At 46.6% G+C, this 13,461-nt stretch overlaps 1 long non-coding RNA gene across 1 annotated transcript; it reads right to left on the reverse strand.

Moving 5' to 3' along the window:
* Positions 1-6,060: 6,060 nt before the first annotated feature.
* LOC119394532 (uncharacterized) lies at positions 6,061-11,380 on the reverse strand. Its single transcript, XR_005184169.2, has 2 exons — positions 11,138-11,380; positions 6,061-6,356 (listed from the first exon to the last, which is right to left on the reverse strand). It is a non-coding gene; the product is annotated as an uncharacterized LOC119394532 (long non-coding RNA).
* Positions 11,381-13,461: the final 2,081 nt, after the last annotated feature.

The raw sequence follows: 13,461 nt of genomic DNA on the forward strand, positions 1-13,461 counted from the left end.
TGACGTTTTTACTATGCTGCCTTAGCCTGTCATTCAGGCATTGATCGGTCTGGCCTACGTAACTTCTACCACACGACAAGGGGATCTCGTAGAACACACCCTTCTGACAGCTTACAACTTGTTCTTGTGATTCACAATGCAGGCCGGAGCTTTGCTGAGGAAAGGGTTAGTCATCTTGAAGAGCCTGGAAAGTTTTAACGGGGCAGAGAAGACCACCTTTACATCTACATGTTCGGCAATCTTTTTCAAATTATGGGATATGCTATGTAAATAAGGGATCACAGCAAGCTTAACATTGCTCTGCGGCGGCTCTTCACTTACGTGGCAGTTCCACGACTTCTTCAAGAGATCCCCTTGTCGTGTGGTAGAAGTTACGTAGGCCAGACCGATCAATGCCTGAATAACAGGCTAAGGCAGCATAGTAACAACGTCAGAAATGGCAGAGAGGGCCACCTGGCGATACACTGCCGAGATTGTCATTGCATTCCTGACTTCAGCGCCTGCGCGGTAGTCGGCCGAAGCCCCGATAAATCAGTACGACTAATTATTAAGGCCAAGAAAATAATCGAAGCAGGTGATCTATGCGTGAGCGTTGCCTCCATTTCATTATCGCCAAAAGAGTTACGCTACTTGAATGCGAATGCGCATTGAGGCACGGTGACGGCGCGCATGGTGTATAAATATGTTCTGTGCTCTTTCGAAATAAATCTTTGTTGGAAGTGGCGCTCCGTGTGTTTGTTCCTTATCTTCGTCCATGTCTTATTCGCCCCTTAAACCTCAAATCTGTATACAGACGTCGCCTATGCCCATTCCTTTCAATGTGTCCCACAAAAGTTCCTGATTAACGTTGTCGTATGCCCCAGTGATGTCTAGAAAAGCCACGTATAAGCCCCTATTTTCTATTTTAGATATTTCTATACACTGAGTGAGAACAAACAGGTTATCGTCTAACCGCCTATCGACTCGAAATCCATTCTGGAGTTCTCCCAAAATATCGTTGTGTTCTGCCCACTTTTCTATTATAATATTTACTGCTTGCATCGCCAACTTGTATAGTAGCGATGTAATGGTTAGTGGTCTATACGAGCGAATGTTATCCTTTTCTCCCTTGCCTTTATAGAGTAAGTTCATTGTACTTTTTTGCAACTGTCCGGTATTTGCCTGTCCTTTAAGCATTTTTCTACAGCTTTCAGCAGTGCTTCTTTAGTGTTATGTCCTAGTTCGTTAATGAGGCTAACGCGAATCCCATCTAAACCCGCGGCAGTGCGCTTTGGAATTTTTCCTTCGGCCTTTTTCCAGTTGAAATTCTCCAGTACTAGCTCTTCCTCGGTCGCTCTCTCCGCCACACTTTTACTCACCGGGGAAATCCCCTGGACGCTCTTTTTAAACGAATGGGCTGTTACAATTCGGATGTAACCTAGCGCTTCATACCCTTCCAATTGATTTCCTCCTTCATCTACAATATGTTGTGCGTTGTGACAGACTTCCTACCTAGCGCCTTTATGTGGCTCCAAAATATCCTAGGTGCGGCCTCCTTTTTTTCGTGAATCTCTGTCACACAGCGTTCACTTTAACCTTTAATTTTTGCTTCAACCAATTTCTGTACAATAGATTTTTTCTCTAGATGTATTTCCCGTATTTCGTTGACTTCTTCCTGCGGTCGCTTGCCCTTCTATGATTCCGTGATGCTTCACGCCGCTTCTCGATCGCTTCCCGGATTTCCTTGTTCCACCAACTTTTTGGCTTCCTCTTTCCTTTCGAGCAAATAGTTTTCTTCTCTCTCTCTATCTCTTTCGTCATTTGAATTTGGGAGTACAGCTCACTGTACTCCCAATCCTTGCCTGGTATTTTGCCTACTTCTTCCTCGACTCTTGTTGCTATATTTATTATTTGTTTGTCATTCAAATACGAGGTGCCAGACTTTGATTCTATACTCTTCTGGGCGGCGCTTTTGATAAAACAGCGCCGCCCAGTGCGCACTGTAAAACCTGCTTGTGTGATTTTTCTTATACTTTCATACTTCGTACAAGAGTTCGCAGCTAGTCCCACTCCAGATAGGACCGCAATCTTTCTTCCAGAAAATTCGTGCAAGTGGTCTTCGCAAACATGGACGCAAAACTGAAATAGTATAAAAATGTTTGGGACGTCGCTAAAAGCCATGCTTAACACACACACACACACACACACACACACACACACACACACACACACACACACACACACACACACACACACACACACACACACACACACACACACACACACACACACACACACACACACACACGCAGAAAATTACAAATAGTTCCAAAATGGACAACTATGTCCATCTAGCGGAAAACATATCAAACAAACAGCAAACACCATGGCCATCTCGAATGCCATGCGACTACAGCAGAGGCCTTGCTCATCGATGAGTGCCGGCGGGACATTCATGTCAAGTAGTCGCTCACATGTCAGGGCTGTCTTGGCGACGCTGACGCTTGGCCACCGCTTCTCGAGCTCGAAGTTCTGCGTCACTTCGGCTTCCCGCGCTCGTAGTTGGGGATCCATATCACGGCGACGACGCTTCAGTTCAGCTTTTCTGGCTCTCAAAGGTACCTTCATGGCGTTGTGGGCGTTTGACGTCCGCTTTCCTGGCCTGACCACGTCGCTTGGGCGCGCGCGTGTGTCTGTGTTTGTGTGCGCGTGCGTGTGTGTGTAACAACACACATTAATAAGTATGCACTCATTGGTTGAAGTGCGCGCTAGGGGACGGATTTCGCAATGGCGAAGCTTAACGGTCCCCCAGCAGTGGCAAATCGCCATTTATGAAAACTGTGCCACGTGATCGCCGACGCGCCATGAGCCACGAATAAAGCGCAGAGGTGCCCGTTAATGTCGACTGAACTGCTATGAACGCTCACGAGCATGAATTACCAGCGCTACGCGCGCTCTGTCACCACGGGTCCGCAATTCGTGCAAGTTTCATGGCGCGCACTAGAAGACGAGTCTTTAGAGAGTCTGAGAATTGGGGCCCCAAGGAGCTTGGGGAGCCAAGAAGCTTGTGAGCCGCCAGGACGCATGCGCAGAACCCAAGCCACTCTTGGGCTCTGGCGCTCGCGTTGTCCCAAGGCCCAAAATCAGAAAACTAGCGTGGGTCCCCAAGGCGTCTTGGGTCGCCAGCGAGACGAAGTAGACGCAGCGCGGGCCACGGCGCAGTACAGCGCAGTGGGTCTCAGGCTACCCGCAGACACCCGATGTGCGGATTCGGCGTGCGGTGCCTTCGTTAAATGCAAAATGCAATGCAAATTTGCTTGTCTAAATAAATAAATTGGGTACTACTAATGGGGGTAAAACGGGAGCCGGTTGCATCCGTTGTGGCCGCTAACGGAACCCATGGCTTCCGCGGAACTATAGTTTGAGAACCCATGCTCTAGAGAGTTGCAATCCTGAACAAATTTAGGAATCTGATGCAGGCAGGCTGCACTGCTGACTGCCACTGACATTTGCGAATTTGGTTTGTCCGTGGATTTATGACCGTTTAAGTTCTTGAAGGGGCACTCAACATTTTTTGAGCATGGTCAGAAAAGGCAGCCGATAGGTAGTCGAGGCTCCGGAGAACGCGCGAGCGGGTCATTATAGCGTAGCCCGCAGCTTGGAATTTACAATTAATTCTCAAAGGCAGCTAGAAAGGGCTCCCTGTTCTCTCTACAAATGATATCATATGCACAAGTTACTGCACCATATGCTCAAGTCCACGCCCGTTGGCTGATTTGAGCATCGTAAGCTGCATAGTTACGGTGGCCGCCACGGGATGCCGTCACGTGCCCCCACGCGTGCTCGCGATCACGCTGAAAGTAAATCGCGCGTTCACAGAAAAAAAAAGTCCTCAGGGCCATGACGCGCGCGGACGATGGGACTCATGCTCTTGCTCCCTTGTCATCCCCCTCCCGGCGTAGCTTTCAGCGCGCTCGCTGGTACGAAAGGAGTGAGAAGGCGCTTGAAGCGTGCGGAAAATCCCTGTAACGCGTACTTCATGGATTGTAAATATTTTTGCGGCATGTCATTCGCGAAGTGTCATGCGATAATATTGAGACTATTCTATTATAAGACAGAAAAGTGCTGCAAGGCCCCTTTAAGTGTTACCGGAGTCTTTTAGGTGGTGGCGGAGCTTGCAGTGACATGATGTGCCGTTTCGCCCCAAATACAATACCTTCGCAAAAGCCTTCAGTCGTGTCATTGTTCTCGTCTAAACAAAATAAGGCATGTGCGGTGAGTTCTGGGTGATTATCGAAGTGGCAATGGTTTACACGAGCAGTTAAGTCATGTAAGTCACTGCACTACTAGCTTTGTGTGTCTCTGCTTAGGTTCTGTATCATCAGGTGTCGCTACCTGCCTTGTTAATCGCGTATGAACAAAGGTGACCCGCGTAGGCGTGCGCACGGGGGTGGGGCAAAGTCTGCCCCATAGTGTTACTTAATATAGAAGGGAGCGCCGCGATGAACTTTCGCCCCCCTCCCCCGCCCTGAAGGGGAACCCTGCGCACGCCACTGGTGACCCGCGTCAATGGTGACGTGTTACTATTCACCGCCGCCGCTCAAAAACGACCTCAGATCACCTCTTAACAGTTCGCGTTGCTATGGCTTCTGCTAAGGTGACCTGTTGCCAAACCCATTCCACTGCTTACAGTGAAAGCCTCCATGCACTTTCACAGATTCAATCTTTTCTATGCGCAGTTAGCGGAACCTTTTGTATCGGTGCAGTTTGGACGTAATCAGTGAAAGTGCTTTGTCTGCCGCTGCTGCTTAACGAACTCCTCGAGTGGAGGCTCAGCGTCGTCGACGCCGTAATCATGTTACCCTCTAATATCGCATTAGGGAGTATCATAGTTATCGTGAACGTTTTTGTGACTTTGTTTTGGAAACCCCATCTAAATCTTGAAGTCACTGCGCGCTCAGGTAATTTTCACTGTAGGTACTTCGGGTTATTGTCGTTTTCCAGAGGCCACACAAATTTGCCCTTTGGCGAGTGACACAAATTATATGGCTTTTTATCTGTTTCTTTATGCCTAAAAAAGTTATATTCGTTTCGAAAGCGACCATACTTGGTTCGGCGTCCGATATTTTTATAGCTGTATGCGACTGTGAATTCTACTCTGTCATTTACTGTTTGAGCGCTTAAGCAAAACTCATTTCGCAAGAGGTATGCGTTACTCTGCATAAACGTTGCACTTGAAAAATTGGTGTAGATGTGCCTTGACAGAAGAGTAGATGGCGCAGCCCGTATAAAATGCCTTCCCTGCAGAGGATGGAAGTTTTTTCGCCTTTAGGCTACTCTATACAGACGCCTGCAGCTGTTCTGTCCGAGGAGGTAACTAACTGAATTGTGCATCCTGTTGGAAAATTTAATAACGTCGTTCCTTAAAATTGCATAAAGTCCGCTTCAAAACACAAGATGTTGTATAAGGCTGCACAGATATTCAACTGAACCACTGTTTTGCAACATTTATGCGGACATCCCAAACACATTTTTATTTGTTCCATGTTTAGCAGTTGCGTTCGCATTGATTGGTGAATTGTAGCACACTGAACTGCAACGACGAATAGGGCTTGAAGTAAGCGTCGCGTATTCCTCCGCTGGATTTTGCAAGTATTCTTGTCGAGTCTCCTTTGTTACCTCAATCTTCCATAATCACCGCTTACCAGGTAATATCATAAATGTTTTGCTGTTACCGTACCAATTCTTCGTGAGGCAACTGTACCGCATTAATGAACAAGGACACTGAAGTCCAAATATTAGATTTCTTCTGAAGAAGCATTGCGCGAGTGTATTTGTCAGCTCTTCAAATCAAACTTGGTTCCTCCTACTCCACTGTCCAGTTTGTTACGGCTGTCACTGCAATTTTTTTAAAAGTTCCCTCTAATGCTACTTATGCACGTTTCAACCAGAAATTTTTGTTGATTGAATGGCCATCATATTTAACTACAAAATAACAGACAAAAATCACGGCATAGGCACTTACAAGAAATGCTTCTGTAGTGATCAAGTCGTTATCGTCTCTATAGAATAAACGTCATCGGCAGGATTTAGTGTTCTCTATATTAACATTTTGTTATATTTCTCTCAGTAACCATGACATAGGCTGTGCATCAAAAAACTCCCGCAAGCCTTATCGTGCGAGAACCTCGATATTTCTTCAAAGCTTAAGGACATAATTTTCAGTAATACATCTTTTTCGACAGCTGTTAATATTCTCACATGGTGTGCCTCCGATGGTGGTCTTTTGTCCGATAAACTTCTGCTATCTGCGTTACTCCTCTACCACGCTGGTGATGCTTGTGTAGAATGTCCTGTAGTCCTTCACAATGGTTGCTCTGCGAGTAAAAAAAAATAAATGAAAACATAATGATGCCGAACGACTTTAAGAACATATCGGTACGTTGCATCGTTAGTTTCGCAAGAGAATGAAGAAAGATTAAGTTTAATTAACAGACGGCTTCTTCTTCGACTGAATCCACAAACGCACGCTTACGATTGTTATGTTTCAGCGTTCGCCGTATAAAGATAACTGAAACAGGTGCAATGTATACAACGAAGAATGTGAAGAATCCAGAAAACAGGATAAGCGTGAAGCATCCACCAAAACGATCGCTTCGTCATAACTATGATAATCGTCGAAAACTCTGCAGCTTCCTGTGTTGTCCTAGCAAGACCGACGCTCAGCCGAATGCTGTGGAACTCGGCGGTAAGTGTCTCCACGCACAGGGCTTAAGGTCTCCCTTCATTGGAGGCGGGCCCTCATAAAGCGGCAACACACACACACACACACACACGCACACACACACACACACACACACACACACACACACACACACACACACACACACACACACACACACACACACACACACACACACACACACACACACACACACACACACACACACACACACACACACACATACATACATACATACATACATACATACATACATACATACATACATACATACATACATACATACATACATATATATATGTAGATTAAGCGTTAAGACAGGTGTTTGCGATGATCACAGTGCAGTTAAGCCAACTCTCTCGAGAACTGAACAAATGCTTATGAATGCTATACAAATGCATAATATTATTCCGATGTATTTCGGGAATTTATTCAACGTGCCAATCCAATCAAGCATTAAATAAAGTTATTTTGCCAACGATTTTTCAAAAGTAACTCGGGATGTAAAGGCTTAAACATATGTGAGCTCAAAGTAACATTAGTTGACTCACTGCATTCAGAACCTCAGGCATGACAATGCTATATTTTGTTTTCACTACCACTTGCCTCATAAAGTAGGCAAAATACATGCGTCTTTGGCTTTACAGCAGACTTTTAATGTGCAACTAAAAGAATGAAAAGTGAGGGCCAAACTAAACAGACCAAGATGAACCATTAATGATTCACGAGCAGATAGCATCACATTCAGGTGCCTCGTGAAACAGCATGCTGTGCCAAGACGCTCTGTCGAACAGGGTGGTGACCCGTGGTTTCAGGAGGCGTTGCCCGCGGTGTTCAGTGTGTCAGTGAATTGCATTCAGCAGTACGACGATACCTGTTTTCTTCTGTTTTGCTGACACCCCATCAACCAAACGTTTTCGATTAAATCATTATTCGGAAAATTGCAGAGCATAATTTCCCTGCGCAACGCACTACTGCCAAAAAATTCGACTCCTCCACTTGTCAAATGGGTGCTGCAGTGCCACCGTCGGACTGCCGAGGGGGGGGCAGGGCCCCTCCTTAAAAAATGGAGGGGGGCCGGGCCCCCCGGTCCCCCCCTGATTTTAAGCCCTGTGACCACGCACAGCAATCGCAGTCGCGCATTCAAAGTGCGTTTTATCTCCGTTCTATCATTGATTTACTTTTCGTAGCTTCCCAGACGCAAAATAAATTCGCAATAACATGTGCTAATGTTAGCACTTTCTCAGGGGTACAATGTAGCGCCAGGTCAGAATGCTCAATTTGGTTACTTCTACTTGAAGCGCATTTTGTTGCTAAGGAGTTATACTAGCTTCAGTGCTGACTAAAGTTTGGGTGCTATTGATAAATTGAGCGCGCCTATATTCTCGAAGAGTAGGAGCAATCCATGAGCTCTAACTATGCTTTGTCAGCCGTTCCTTGCACACCTCTTGGTAGTTTCTTCATTATCTCTCGTATAATACAAAACTATATGAGTTGTCATGCAACGCAGTAGTCCACGGGGAAAATATAGGAATTAACTTTGTGTTAACGTCCACAAAGTGTTCGTAAGGCCTTCTTGCGTTCAATACCTATTGAAAAATACAAGCACGACCTTAAGTTTAGACATCGCATTGTCTACACACCGAATGAACTTGACATTCAGTGCTTCAACGTTCACCCTGCCCTGAATGAAAAGCTCACGAATAAAGTATAGTACTCAGTGCAGTGAAAGCGAAATGTCTAGTAATGCAAAACTGCGAATCAATTTTGCGGAATCTCTCAAGCTGGAGTAACTGTTATGAAAGGGAAATTGAACATCCGCCTGTGGGCGCCACTAAGCTACAAGGCAATCTATGCGAATATCTGATAAACAAAACCTTCCTAGTTCACGAACATTCGTCCTGGTCCTGGAATCAAACCCGAGACCAACGCCTCTTTCTGTATGAATTTCCTTGTAGCTCTAAGCTACAAAATAGTGTCCATATTTCTTTTTAGAATTAACAATTATGCACATCTTTCGGCCCAGAAACTACGAGCTCATTACTGATCAGATGGCGAGGATACCTAAAAACACCACATTCGATCCTCAGAGCGGTTATTAGGGCTGCAGATAAAGTAGAGCAAGAAACTTGTCAATACTTAACGGAGTAAAGGGAACGTACTATTCTGGGGATATCGGAGTCGATGTAACGGGTGGGTCGTTACGGGCGTTGTTCGTACCTCATGAGAGCAAAAGTCGTTTTCCCTTTTTTCTCGTCCTTCGTAAATCGGTGGTACACTGGCTTCGAGATTGCTCTTTTTTTTTTCTTCCTGAGAACATCAATATACAGCTTGCAGGACAGCGGTAGTTGCCCCGTAATGACCTCCCGTTCCAATTAACGACCGGGTGGTCTTTTCTTTCATTTATGGTGTCGTCACTTTATTTCTGATGGGAGAAACAGCTACGGCAGTATGAAAACGTGTATTACTGCGTACAGGTCACGATAAGAAGTAATCTGTACGTTCTATGCCAATCTGCGAAGTAGATTGGCAAAACATGGAAACACGCAAAACAGGGAAACAAAGGTTTAAGCAACGAAGCTCTCATAATCATCCTTGGAAATACCAGCGTCCTCAGCACCACCAAACCAAAATGAACGTACAGTGACTAGCCGGGATTCTTCAGAATTTCGTGGAAAGCAATTATAATGGACTTTAGGAAACCATAGTTTCACTGATATGGCGATGGCGCGTCATAGCAGTTAGGCCAGCAGTCAGGTACACAGTGGAAGATGCTTCAAACGGCGGAGGCCACTTGTTGGTAGGGTGTGTCGAGGTAAGAAAGAACACGAGGTCCCGGTGAGTGTCCGCGTACACTTAGAACGTTAGTCTCACATTCGTGACAAGTTACCATAGTGGTTTTAAGGTAATGTTTCGAGTTGATCCGACGACCCAACCAGTGGCTCCAAACTTTGGCGACGCCCTGATATCCACGCAATATCGACCAGATTCTAAAGCCGTCGGTGCACAATCCAGTGCATCTATTATAAGGGCCGGACAATGATCGATATCACTGACAAAATAAACGCATATAAGTCCAACCCTGCGCTTTGGTTTGCCCTTTTAGCACTCACAGAATATCGAAAAAATATAAAGGTAAAATTAACATGCCCAAACATTGCCAGCTCAAGAATAAAGACCAGAACATATGATTTCGTTGCAGAGTTCAGGTTTTCAGGTTTAGCTGTTGTACAGCGCTGACCTCTTCTAGCCTGTTGGGACAATTTCGCAACATACTGGTGCGCTTACGAGGGAGAAAGGTGGACTTGTAGGTCATCCTTGGTCATTGTAAAAAGAAGTGTCCTCAACATGTGGTAATGTCTGATTCAGGAAAGAACTTTAAAGACGATGGTAGGGGAAACATGTTGTTCTCGTTTCAGCTTTATATCTCAGGAACTCTACCATCTTTGGTTGTGAAATTTTGCGTGCTCATGAAGAGAACTTGTGGCCTTCAGCCTATGCAGGTTTGACCCTGTAGCTTTTCTTGCTTGCTTCTGGTTGAGTACCAAATATTAGACTGGTCAACGTTGCTAGTTGGGCGAGTTGGAACACATCATTCATAATGGTATTGAACGCAAACACTACACAAAAGACGAGCGAGACGACAAGGACGCAGCGCATTCTTCCAACTAAAATTGATTGGAAAAGCGCATATCTATCTATCTATCTATCTATCTATCTATCTATCTATCTATCTATCTATCTATCTATCTATCTATCTATCTATCTATCTATCTATCTATCTATCTATCTATCTATCTATCTATCTATCTATCTATCTATCTATCTATCTATCTATCTATCTATCTATCTATCTATCTATCTATCTATCTATCTATCTATCTATCTATCTATCTATCTATACGCAGAGGAAAATAACCAAGCCAAAAAAGAAAGGAAGGAAACCCGGGTGTGAACAACAGAAAAACGCAAAAAAGTGTCACGCTAGGAAAACAAAACAATAATACGTCAGCCACATGCAGCATGACCACCCCCGTCCCAATGTCCCGCTAGAAACGAAAGTTCTTTATCACAAAGGTGCAGCGATGGCATTCTTACGCATGCGTCACCAGACCGTTTGATTTACTGAGCCTCAGTGATCTCCTTCGACCGTTAATCCGGACTGCGTGCACTGTGGTCCTTGCACGCAGTGCAGACCAAAGGGTGAAGGAGATCATCGAGGCTGAGGAAATTAACGGTCTGGCCATTTTGGACAGGCCATTTTTTGCGTTTACCGTTCATGATGTTATATATTACACCAAGTTTTGTTTCATGCGTCTTCGCTAGGTAGTGAGAGGTTTAAAATTGTTTCAGTTCTTCTTACGCCTATTTGTGGGCTTGCTACCAAGGATAAGTTGTATCAGTTATTATACTCACACAAACTTGACGGCGCCATTGCCTCGTGGCGGCAACCATCGAAAGGCGACGTGCGTCTTCGGACGAGCATCCACGTGTGTGACGAATCCTGGGCATTCACGCATCGGTTGTGTGTCTCTCTCTCTCAGGAAGGCGCCCTTTGCTTCCCCGTCCACAATGGCCTTGATCAGGAAGCCCTTGAATGTTGCCCGACGCGTAACTGTGAGGTTGACTGAAATGGAGGGCAATACCGAATGAATGCAAAAAGAAAATACAACGATATGGCAAAGCGGCGTTTTCCCAGCGGCAGAATGCAAAATGAACACGTAAAAGTTAATAGACGTTTAGAAGTGGACATATATTTTTGGTTCACGATGAAAACTTTCCTCTAAACGATGCGAGCACAGAAGCTTGAGCGAATTGAGAGGGATTTGTACTTCCAAATGTGTGCTACGTCGGTCGGAATTTTTTGTCGTATTCTATCAGCAGAGAATACGGGTCCAACCAAGTTATAATACTGTCACGTGGTCGTGACGTCGACGAAGACAGCAGTCAGCACGTCCGCGATGAAACTGTTTATTTGGCCGAACTTGTGGCCGGGAAAATGAAAGTCAAACTACAGCAATACACTGATAGCGTCGAACAAAGCGTCGACCGTCGATCAACTGACAAGCGGTCACGCGCGTCGGCTTTTATACAGGCGCTATCGAACTTTCCAGCAATGTCGCTGGTGGCGGCGTAATCTCTAGACAAAGCTGGAACATTCGCGTGCGGGGCGCAATCTTAACAAACCGATCTACTACAATCGCGACGCTTCTAGAACACTACTTCGCGGACAGCGTCGAGCGTTGATAACCGTCCCTGCCGGTCAAACCCGAATACATCAAAACAAGACAAGAAGTGGGCGTGGCATTGCCCCCCTCTGAAAAAGCATCGTCCCGATGCGTGTGAAAGAACATAGAAGAGAAAAAAAGAAGAAAAAAAACAAGTGCATACACAAATAAATTAGTACAATAACAAAGGAAAAAGAATAGAGTCCCCAGGATCGCTAACGCGCAAAAACGGCTTAAGGCGCACGACATGGACGACTTCAGGTCGCGCACGGCGCCGCTGAGAGTTCGTAATGCCGTCAGGGACAACCTCATAGTCGAGTGGGCCGAGGCGTCGAAGTACCCTGTACGGTCCGAAGTATCGTCGAAGAAGCTTCTCACTAAGTCCTCGTCGGCGTATTGGCGTCCATACCCATACACGGTCACCGGGTTGGTATTCCATGTGGCGTCGTCGAAGGTTGTAGCGGCGGCTGTCAGTCGTCTGCTGGTTCTTGATCCGTAGGCGGGCGAGCTGTCGTGCTTCTTCGGCGCGCTGTAGGTAGGTGGTCACGTCGATGTTTTCCTCATCGGTCACGTTTGGTAGCATGGCGTCGAGCGTCGTTGCCGGGCTCCGTCCGTAGGCCAACTTGTATGGCGTCATCTGCGTCGTTTCCTGTACGGCCGTGTTGTACGCGAAGGTCAAGTACGGAAGGATGGCGTCCCACGTCTTGTGTTCGACGTCGACGTACATGGCCAGCATGTCGGCGATGGTCTTATTTAGACGCTCGGTGAGGCCGTTGGTCTGTGGGTGGTACGCGGTGGTGCGGCGGTGGCTTGTGTGGCTGTATTCCAAGATCGCCTTAGTCAGGTCAGCCGTGAACGCCGTACCTCTGTCGGTGATGAGAACTTCTGGGGCGCCGTGTCGAAGGACGATGTTCTCAACGAAGAACTTGGCTACCTCAGCGGCACTGCCTTTGGGCAGGGCTTTTGTTTCGGCGTAGCGGGTGAGGTAGTCGGTTGCTACGACAATCCACTTGTTGCCGGAAACCGACGTCGGGAACGGCCCCAGTAGGTCCATCCCGATTTGCTGGAACGGCCGGTGAGGTGGTTCGATTGGCTGCAGAAGTCCCGCGGGCCTCGTCGGTGGTGTCTTCCGTCGCTGGCAATCTCGGCAAGTCTTAACGTAGTGGGAGACGTCGGCAGCAAGGCGTGGCCAGTAGTATTTTTCCTGTATTCTGGCGAGCGTGCGGGAAACACCGAGGTGCCCAGCCGTCGGGTCGTCGTGTAGGGCCTGGAGGACCTCTGGTCGCAATGATGAGGGCACGACAAGAAGGTAGTCGGTTCGAAGTGCCGAAAAGTTCTTCTTCATGAGAAGGCCGTTCCGTAAGAAAAACGACGGCAGTGCTCGCTTGAATACCTTCGGAACAACGGCGGTCTTGCACTCGAGGTACTCCATAAGGCCCCCCAGTTCCGCGTCGGCTCGTTGCCTTTCGGCGAAGTCGTCGGCACTTATAGTTCCGAGGAAGCAGTCGTCGT

The sequence above is a fragment of the Rhipicephalus sanguineus genome, chromosome 5, assembly GCF_013339695.2.
Source record: "Rhipicephalus sanguineus isolate Rsan-2018 chromosome 5, BIME_Rsan_1.4, whole genome shotgun sequence".
In the NCBI taxonomy this organism is placed as follows: Eukaryota; Metazoa; Arthropoda; class Arachnida; order Ixodida; family Ixodidae; genus Rhipicephalus; species Rhipicephalus sanguineus.